At 43.1% G+C, this 9,741-nt stretch overlaps 1 protein-coding gene across 6 annotated transcripts in view; it reads right to left on the reverse strand.

The window, feature by feature from the left end:
* Positions 1–9,490, reverse strand: part of sestd1 (SEC14 and spectrin domains 1) — a 275,430-nt gene extending 265,940 nt beyond the window's left edge. For 3 of the 6 annotated variants that reach the window (XM_072477346.1, XM_072477354.1, XM_072477310.1), the window contains exon 1: positions 9,310–9,490. The gene's annotated coding sequence lies outside the window, so the exon portion shown is untranslated. Of the gene's footprint in view, positions 1–5,291; positions 5,311–9,078; positions 9,227–9,309 lie in introns of those variants that run through there. The other 3 variants (XM_072477318.1, XM_072477324.1, XM_072477335.1) reach the window with 3 other exon arrangements.
* Positions 9,491–9,741: the final 251 nt, after the last annotated feature.

Consider the following 9,741-nt stretch of genomic DNA (forward strand, 5'->3'; position numbering starts at 1 on the left):
AGAATTTAGAAATCTCATCCTTAACAATGGATTCTAGAATCTTGCCAACAACCGAGGTTCGGCTAATTGGCCTATAATTTTCCATCTTTTTTCTTGTTCCCTTCTTGAACAGGGGGGTTACAACAGCGATTTTCCAATCCTCTGGGACTTTCCCTGACTCCAGTGACTTTTGAAAGATCATAACTAACGCCTCCACTATTTCTTCAGCTATCTCCTTTAGAACTCTAGGATGTAGCCCATCTTGGCCCGGGGATTTATCCATTTTTAGACCTCTTAGTTTCTCTAGCACTTTCTCCTTTGTGGTGGCTACCATATTCAACTCTGCCCCCTGACTCTCTGGAATTGTTGGGATATTATTCATGTCTTCTACTGTGAAGACTGACACAAAGTACTTATTCAGTTCCTCAGCTATTTCCTTGTCTCCCATCACAAAATTACCAGCGTCATTTTGGAGCGGCCCAATGTCATCTTTTGCCTCCCGTTTGTTTTTAATGTATTTAAAGAAACTTTTACTATCATTCCTAATGTTACTGGCTAGCCTACCTTCAAATTTGATCCTCTCTTTCCTTATTTCTCTCTTTGTTATCCTCTGTTTGTTTTTGTAGTCTTCCCAATCTTCTGACTTCCCACTACTCTTTGCCACATTATAGGCTTTCTCTTTTGCTTTGATGCATTCCCTAACTTCCTTTGTCAGCCATGGCTGCCTAATACCCCCTCTGATAACCTTTCTTTTCTTTGGGATGAACCTCTGTACTGTGTCCTCAATTACTCCCAGAAACTCCTGCCACTGCCGTTCTACTGTCTTTCCCACTAGGCTCTGCTCCCAGTTGATTTTCGTCCGTTCCTCCCTCATGCCCCTGTAGTTACCTTTATTTAACTGTAACACCTTTACATCTGATTCTACCTTCTTTCTTTCAAATTGGAGATTGAATTCGACCATATTATGATCACTGCCTCCTAAGTGCTCCCTTACTTTAAGATCTTTAATCAAGTCTGGCTCATTACATAACACTAAGTACAGAATGGCCTGTTCCCTCGTGGGCTCCATCACAAGCTGTTCCAAAAAGCCCTCCTGTAAGCATTCAATGAATTCCCTTTCCTTGGGTCCACTGGCAGCATTATTTACCCAGTCCACCTGCATATTGGAAGTCCCCCATGATCACTGTCACCTTGCCTTTCTGACATGCACTTTCTATTTCGTGGTGCATTTTGTGCCCCTGGTCCTGACCATTGTTAGGAGGCCTGTACATAACTCCCATTATGGTTTTTTTGCCTTTGTGGTTCCTCAACTCTACCCACACAGACTGCACATCATCTGACCCTATGTCGTTTAGTGCTATTGATTTAATTTCATTCCTAATCAACAAGGCAACCCCGCCCCCTCTGCCCACCTCTCTGTCTTTTCGATAGGTTGTGAATCCCTGGATGTTTAAATGCCAGTCCTGAACTCCCTGCAACCATGTCTCTGTGATGCCTACCACATCATACCTGCCAGTCACAATCTGGGCCTCAAGCTCATCTACCTTGTTCCGTACACTGCGCGCATTTAAATATAGCCCCTTTAATTCTCTATTGACCGTCCCTTTTTGTTTTCTTAGTGTGGTGGACCTTGGTTTACTGAGCCTTTCCATACACGGTGTCATATTTTGTGGGATGGGGACAATCGTAACCACTCTTGAGTTTTGTCTGTTCGTGTTTTTTTGTATTCCTAAGCAGCTACGCTCCCCGCTGATTACTTCACCTCTTGGTTCCCTGACTTTTCCTTCCCCCCCAATCTTTAGTTTAAAGTCCTATTGACCACCCTATTTACTCTTTTCGCCAGAACACTGGTCCCAGCTCGGTTCAGGTGGAGACCATCCCAACGGTATAGGTCCCCCCTGTCCCAAAACTGATGCCAGTGTCCCATGAAAAGGAACCCCTCATTCCCACACCACTCTTTCAGCCACGTGTTAACTTCCCTTATTCTTGCCACCCTATGCTAATTTGCACGTGGCTCAGGAAGTAATCCGGAGATTATGACCCTTGAGGACCTGTTTTTTTAATTTGAATCCTAGCTCTTTATAATCTCTAAACAGGTCCTCTTTCCTAGACTTGCCTATGTTGTTAGTACCGACATGGAGCACAACAACTGGATCCTCCCCCTCCCTCTCCAGTATCCTTTCAAGCCGGTCAGAGATGTCCCGCACCCTAGCACCGGGCAGGCAACATACCATGCGGGACTCTTTATCCTGCTCACAAAGGATACTATCTATCCCCCTGATAATAGAATCCCCTACAACTACAACTTGCCTATTTACTCCCTCCCCTTGAATGGCCTGCTGAACCATGGTGCCTTGGTCAGCTGACTCATCCTTCCTGCAACCCTGTTCGCCATCCACACAGGGAGCAAGTGCCTCATATCTGTTGGACAGAGTCAAGGGCTGAGGCTCCTGAGTTCCTGACTGCTAGTTCCCTTTACCTGCCTGCCTTGCAGTCACACCCTGCTGTCCCTGGCCACTGGCAGGATTTAAACTACTTACTCTGACAGGTGTGACTGCCTCCTGAAACACAGTGTCCAGGTAAGTCTCCCCGTCCCGGATGTGCCTCAGTGTTTGAAGCTCAGACTCCAGCTCATCAACTCTGAGCCGGAGCTCTTCGAGCAGCCAACACTTACTGCAGATGTGGTCGCTGCAGCTCGCAATTGGATCTGCCAGCTCCCACATCAAGCAGCTCAAGCACATCACCTGACCAGCCATCACTAATTAATTAATTAGTTTAATTTAGAGGTGGGAGTCAAGTGACATGACCCTCTAGCTGTGTGAACCAATTATATTGCCTTGCTGTGCTGAACACTCCTTCTGTCAATTTACCATCTACAAGCAACAGCACAGAAAAAGGGCTCTACCCAGATTGAAAACCCAGGTCCCATCTACACTGTTTCAATCTAAGATTTTTGCACCATCACCTACAAGACTGATTCATCTGTGTGTGCCTATCTGCCCATGTGAAGTCAACTCCACTGGAAAAATGAATTGTACAGCATCAGTTTTCAACCCCCTGACCTCCATGAAGGAATACCTCAGTGGACTTTGATTCTAGACTTGTAAAACATTAAGTCTTTGCTCTGTATGTTTCTTTTGTCTATCCCTCTTTTACTGTGTGAGTGCAAATGAGACAAAGTTGCTCCCCTTCTCCTGTGTTCCAATGTGCAAATAAATTAATCCTTTGAGTTCATCCTACCTCGACTTTGCTCTGGGATTCATCCTATCTTGAGTTTGCTCCAAGGTTATTACTAAAAATTAGATCACAGCAATTCTGAGGGGTTGCAAAATGCACCACCACTTATAAAGGAGGAAAGCAAATCAAAATCAAAACACCTTCCTGTTAAAGGACAGGTGGCGAGAGGAGAAATCCGCCCCGTTTAAATAAACGTCCTCCTGTTCATAACACTAGCTACATAATAATAATAATAGCTTATTGTCACAAGTAGGCTTCAATTAAGCTACTGTGAAAAGCCCCTAGTCGCCACATTCCGGCACCTGTTCGGGGAGGCCAGTACGGGAATTGAACCTACGCTGCTGGCCTTGTTGTGTATTACAAGTCAGCTGTTTAGCCCACTGTGCTAAACCAGCCCCTCATGTGGCTAACTGGAAATTAAGATGTGGCCAATTGTATTTTTGATTAGTAAGAATGTATGTGAGACACGTCTTTGAGTATTCACAGTCCAAATTTGAAGCAATCACTGTGATTAACTCGAAGTACCACTCAAACCTTTGGACGGGTTTCAAAACTGCACTAAGGTGTGTTGTGTCTGGCACATTCATTCAAACATTGGTCCAAGAGAAAGACTGCATTGCAAAGTTTTGCTCCTAATGCTAGCAGATGTTTGTTCAGTACATAAGTACAAGGTATATTTAAATATATTGCATGCACAGCACTTTCTACTAAATTAATCAATGATTAAAACAGTAACACCACAGTCATGGTGAGGCGAGGCAGCAATTTACACTGGAGAACACTGATTTAATTATTAATTTTTCCACACTCAATATTAATTTTGTTTTACAATTATCCTATTCCCAGGATCAACTGCATCAGCTGAAGAGCTATTCACTTAAAGACAAAAGTTCCAAACAGCAAGATCAATATTTAACAAAAAATTGGCCAAATTCCAATACAATCAAAGACAGTTATGGTTACCAACAGTTTTTTGATTTTGTATCTATCAGTGTGAATCTAAATTCAGCTAAGGCAGCATTTTTATTGCAATCAAACTTGTCTGCTATCTCTGCCTCAATATTTGTGTAGTCTTGCTCTGCATCAGAGGATTGTTGCCATGGTGACAACTATTTGCTGGCAATGGTAAGCTGTAATCAATGACCTTGGGAATAAGGAATGTCACCTTCGGTGGCTTCGTGTATTAACTGAAATAAATTCAAACCATTTTCAAAGGTGAACAACTAATATTTAGCCTCGCACAATAACAGATGAGAACTTAGTTTTTGTACATTAGCTTTCTTATATGTTCATATCTTAAATGCAATAGATCCACATCTTATCCCTTATAGATAAAACAGAGATCTGTTGACTAAATCCATCTCATAGACAAATATAGAATGAAATAACTTAAGTTATCAAGTGTTCAACATTTCCAGAACTTTTGCAGCACTTCAAAAATAAACAGTCTTGGGTTATCTCATTACAGGTGCCAGACTACTTGGGACATGCCAACTCTTTGTTTTTTGGAACAATAATATTATGGAACTATAATGTTTATTTTTTTTTAAACTCATGTTAGGATTGGTCCCAAAAACAAACTGTATGGTTTTCAAGGATACAGTCAGGAAATCACTGAATTCAATCGACAGAATATTGGTTAAAATGTCTGAAATCCATGATTAAATGCATATTTAAAATAAAGAAATGTTTGCACTTAGAATGAGCAGAATGATGGAATTTGTAATGATCAAGAAATATCCCAGGTTTTCAACATGAATTGCAAATACCTAGTACATAATTCCTTTGTTTTAGAATATAAATCCCAGTATTATGAATTAAAGTTTTAACTGTAGATAGTGGGGGCATCTGATTGAGAAACTAGCAAACATAACTCTGATGTAAACGCAACCCCTACAAGGACCACTCAGCTCCTGACCTCATAACAGCCTTGGTCCAAACAACAGACAAGGTGAGAGTTACTACCCTTGTCATTATGGCTGCATTTGACTGAATATGGCATCAAAGAGCCCTACCAAAACTAGAGTCCATGGGAATCAGAGGGAAAACTCTCTACTGGTTGGGTTCATACCTACCACAAAGGAAGATGATTGTTGGAGGTCAATCAAATCAGCCCCAGGACATCATTGCAGGGTTTCCTCAGGGTAATGTCCTGGGCCGAACCATCTTCAGCTGCTTCATCATAAGGTCAGAAGTGGCGATGTTCGCTGATGATTGCACGATGTTGAGTGTCATTCACGATTCTTCAGATATGGAAGCAGTCCGTGCCCAGATCCAGTAATACCCGAACATCATTTGGGTAATTGGCAAATGATATTTGTGTCATGCAATTTCCAAACAATCACCATCTGCAATGAGAGGGAATACAGCCATCTCCCCCATGGCATTACTATCCTTGAATCCCCCACAATCAACATCCGGCGGGGGTTACCAGTGACCAGAAACCGATTTGGGCCAGCCATATAAATACTGTAGCTACAAGAGAAGCTCGGAGGCTGGGAACACTATGATGTGTAACTCACCGCCTGTCTCCCAAAGCTTGCCCGCCATCTACAAGGCGCAGGTCAGGAACGTGATGAATACTCTGCACTTGCCTGGATGAGTGCAGCTACAACAACACTCAAGAAGCTCCACACCAATCCATTCAATTGGTACATTCACTCCCTCCACCACTGACATACAATGACAGCAGTGTTCCATCTACAGGTGCACTGCAACAATTCATCAAGGCTCCTTCAACATTACCATCTAAACCTAAAAGCTCTACCACTGAGAAGTACAAGGGCAGCTGGGTTACTGGGTTAAAATCCTGGAACTCCCTTCCTAACAGCACAGGGACTGCAGCAGTTCAAGAAAGTGGCTCACCACCACCTCAAGGACAATTCGGGATGGGCAATAATTGCCAACCGAGACATCAAGGCCCACATCACATTAAAGAATTTTTAAAAAGCCCCACTTAAAAGGTAGTATCTGTGAAGGTTGAAGTTAACAGTAAAAAATGGAGGACTTATCATTTGGTTTGTGGTAGCGTCAGAGGGTCTCCATTTACTTCAATAAAATATTTATATTATGAGTGTGGCTTACAGAAGAAAAGAGCAGTGGGTATACAAGGGAGTTCATTGATAGGAACAGAAATTCTGAGGGAACGGTCGTAAACTCTCTTAGCAATATAAATTATTCAAATAGACTGCAGAATCGAAGGATTGTGTTGAAGGTAAAATAATTAATTTATATTTCCATGCGAGGACATCCAAAAGAATGCTAAATTGTCACAGAGATGTGCTGATGGTTCTTTTGTTTATGTTATCTGGGTGCTTGCTCAGAAAGTAGGCAGTTGCAGCTCTGCTTTGGTGTAGGCTGCATATCACTGGATTGGGAAAGCCAACAGGAGTTGACTGTTAGTCAGACCTGCACTATAAGCAAATAAAATATTAACTTTATTGTTTACCTCATGGAATACTGATGGAGCTCAAGCTCAGTTTGGATTCTGTGGTGGGAAAAGCAACTGGAAGATTTGCCTAGCTTACAGTTGGGGAGGAAATCCATTGATCCACTCAGAGCTTTGTGGCTGAAAGCAGACAGCAGAGTTAGCTTGGAAGGCTGAAAGTAGTTGTTGGGTATCTGTCAGCAACCAGAACAAAGAGCCGTGGCATCCACAATTGTGAGGTATTAAATAACAGTTGGAGGATTACTTTGCTAAAACCCTGAAGGAAGGTTTATCTCAGAGAATAGCTGGAATACTGAGGAGCATTAAAGTGAATTCCAGGGGGCTGTGGCATACATTCGAGTTGGATCTGGGAAAAGTTAAAGATTTCTGTAATGGATGGTTGGGGGTGGGGAGGGTAAGGAGTGAAGTAAAAAGTAGAACGGAGTTCGTAGCAGAAGTAATTAACACCTATTGTGTTAGTGCTTTCTTTGTTTAATTCTATTACAATAACGGTTGCTTCTGTTTGTAAAATGTTGAACCATGGGTCACGGTTCTGTCAGTTAATTACAGGGTGTTTAAATTTATCTTTAAATGTTAACAATCTCGAACAGGGTTGTTACACCTTCCAGCTTTTGTTGAACGATGCTATCACTGCAAATGTAAAGGAATTTCATATTTGATGTGTTAAAGATGGGGCTAGCTATTATGTGGGATCTTTGTCAAATTTTAGTTTAAGCAGATCAGTTTTGCTTCTTTTCTACTAAGCCTCAGACTGTTTTACAACATGCACATGCCTGTTACTGCTGAGCTCAAAAAAGTGCTACATTTTTAATTTGGGGAACTGCTGAATTTCAGGAGAGGCCGTTTACACCAGAGTGGGAAAGGACAGGAAAAACGACTTGCATTTATATAGCATAGTTCCATCTCAGGATGCCCCAAAGCATGTTACAGCCAATTAAATACTTTACAAAGGATAGCCACTGTTGTACCGTGGGAAACACACCAGTTTGCACACACCAAACCTCCACAAACAGCAATGAAATAGATCACATGTCGTAAGCGTTGGACCTCCGGTGACAGCAGAAAGGACCATTGTTTATATATCTCATCTGACAGCACAGCACTCCCTCCAAGCTGTACCGAAATGATTATGTGCTCAAATCTCATAAGTGGGACTCAAACCCACATCTTTTTGACTCAAGAGGCAAGAGTTTTATCATTGAGCTACATCTGATTCAGACTTTTGGTGTTGACAGGAGGAATGCAGACCACAACACCATGAGTAGTCCCTGCTCTTCTTCAAATAGAACCGGGGTTCTTAATGTCCTCCTGATAAAGCAGGCAAAGCCTCAATTAATACATTCGCCAAAAGATCGCCCAAAAATACAACACACTATTCCTCTGAAGAATTTGATTAAATTCTATGCAAAATTGCATATTGGCTCATGAACACACAACTTTCTGACTCAAAGATATGCATTCAACCAAATGAGCCAAGATGACAACCAAGTCTTTGTAGCTTAAGCAACACTGCAGTACTCCGAGGCACCGTCAGCAATTAACTCGCTAACTTGGATCATTGACTGAAACATAGATGGAGCAAACAATGAGTGGGGTTGGCAGGATTTTTCTACTCATTCAGTTCCAAATAAGCCGGTAAGCTATTTCACCAACATGTAGCTGAATGAACAGTGAAAAATATTGCTCTCCATGCTGGTAACCAATCTTTTAGTGGGTTGAACTCCACCACCATCCCGTTGGGCATTTGGGAACCACATAGCCTTGTATTTTGACAAACCGTGCCTTGCTTCGACCAAAAAAAGCTTTTTCTACAGAGCCACATTCCCCATCGAGAAAAGAGACCAGCAATGCAGATTGGCTTAGTCTTTCAAACGCAGTGAAGGGTTTACACATGTCAGAAGTCCAGTTGACAACAAAAAGCGCTTAAACCTCTCATCAGCCCAGTGTTATGAAATGATCTACTTCGTACTGCAGCATTTATACTCAAAATCTTCAAAAAGAGAGCAGCAATTTGGTACTTCAAGAACAGCAGATACCGTTAATTTTTTTTGTGATTCCCTCCCAAACCACAGGAAGTACTCATTCCGTCTTTTTGAAAATGGCTGGAGTGCGAACAACACTGCACTCTGCAGACTGACTTTCAGCATCGGGGCAACGCTTGCTTACCAAGTCGAGTGGGAAATGCAGATTGCAACTGTGGTTTTTAAATAAAATATAAACAAAGCCTTTCACCACCAAAAAAAATCAGCAGTGTCAGCGACTGGGAAAGAACCACGAGCTGGCAGTGGGCGCTGCCATTGAACAAAGCTCCGTCCACCCCACCTCAAGGCCTACCTTTCCCTCAATCCTCTCAAGCCTTCAGCCTAACAACAGCCGCAATCGTGATTTCTTTCACGCAAAAAATAAAAACCCACCACGCACAAGATTTCCAGCACCAGTCCATCCCGCACGACCGTTACTGGTTCTGCTTTGCGCGGCCGAGAGCAGAGAGAGTGCGGGGCCGCCCAGCTGCCCGGGGCAGACTCGCTCCTTTGTTGCCGGGGAGACTCGCTCTGCCTCCTCCCCCGCACAGCCCCACCCCAGCCACGCGGACAGGTGAACCAGCGCGAGCACCCCCGCCGCCCCGACCTGCTGCACCCGCTCACCTGAGGACAGGGGACTGCCCGCAACTCCCTGTCGCATATCCCGGCACTTCCCCTCCGACCTCCCGCTGCGGTTTTCTCTCTCTCTCTCTCTCTCTTTCCCTTCCCTCTTGAAGTGCAAGAGAAGCGCACACAGGGCAGCAAGCAACCCGCTCACTGCAGGCAATCTCAATTAACGCTGCCTGCAGCTCTCAGCGGCGTTTTTAACATATTAACGTCTGATACAAAATTAATGTTTCACGCACAACAAATAACCTGCTTGCACAACAAAGCAGAAGTTTCCACCACCTCCAATGCAGCAGCGTATGAATGAGATCAGTGAACAGATGAAAATCCACCACATAAATAAATCTCACAACCGAGGGAAAATAAATCTGAAATTCAGCAAAACTAAATCATATTTCATCAAAATGAATCCCTTTTTCTTTTCAACAA

Source organism: Scyliorhinus torazame, chromosome 2 (genome assembly GCF_047496885.1).
Source record: "Scyliorhinus torazame isolate Kashiwa2021f chromosome 2, sScyTor2.1, whole genome shotgun sequence".
In the NCBI taxonomy this organism is placed as follows: domain Eukaryota; kingdom Metazoa; phylum Chordata; class Chondrichthyes; order Carcharhiniformes; family Scyliorhinidae; genus Scyliorhinus; species Scyliorhinus torazame.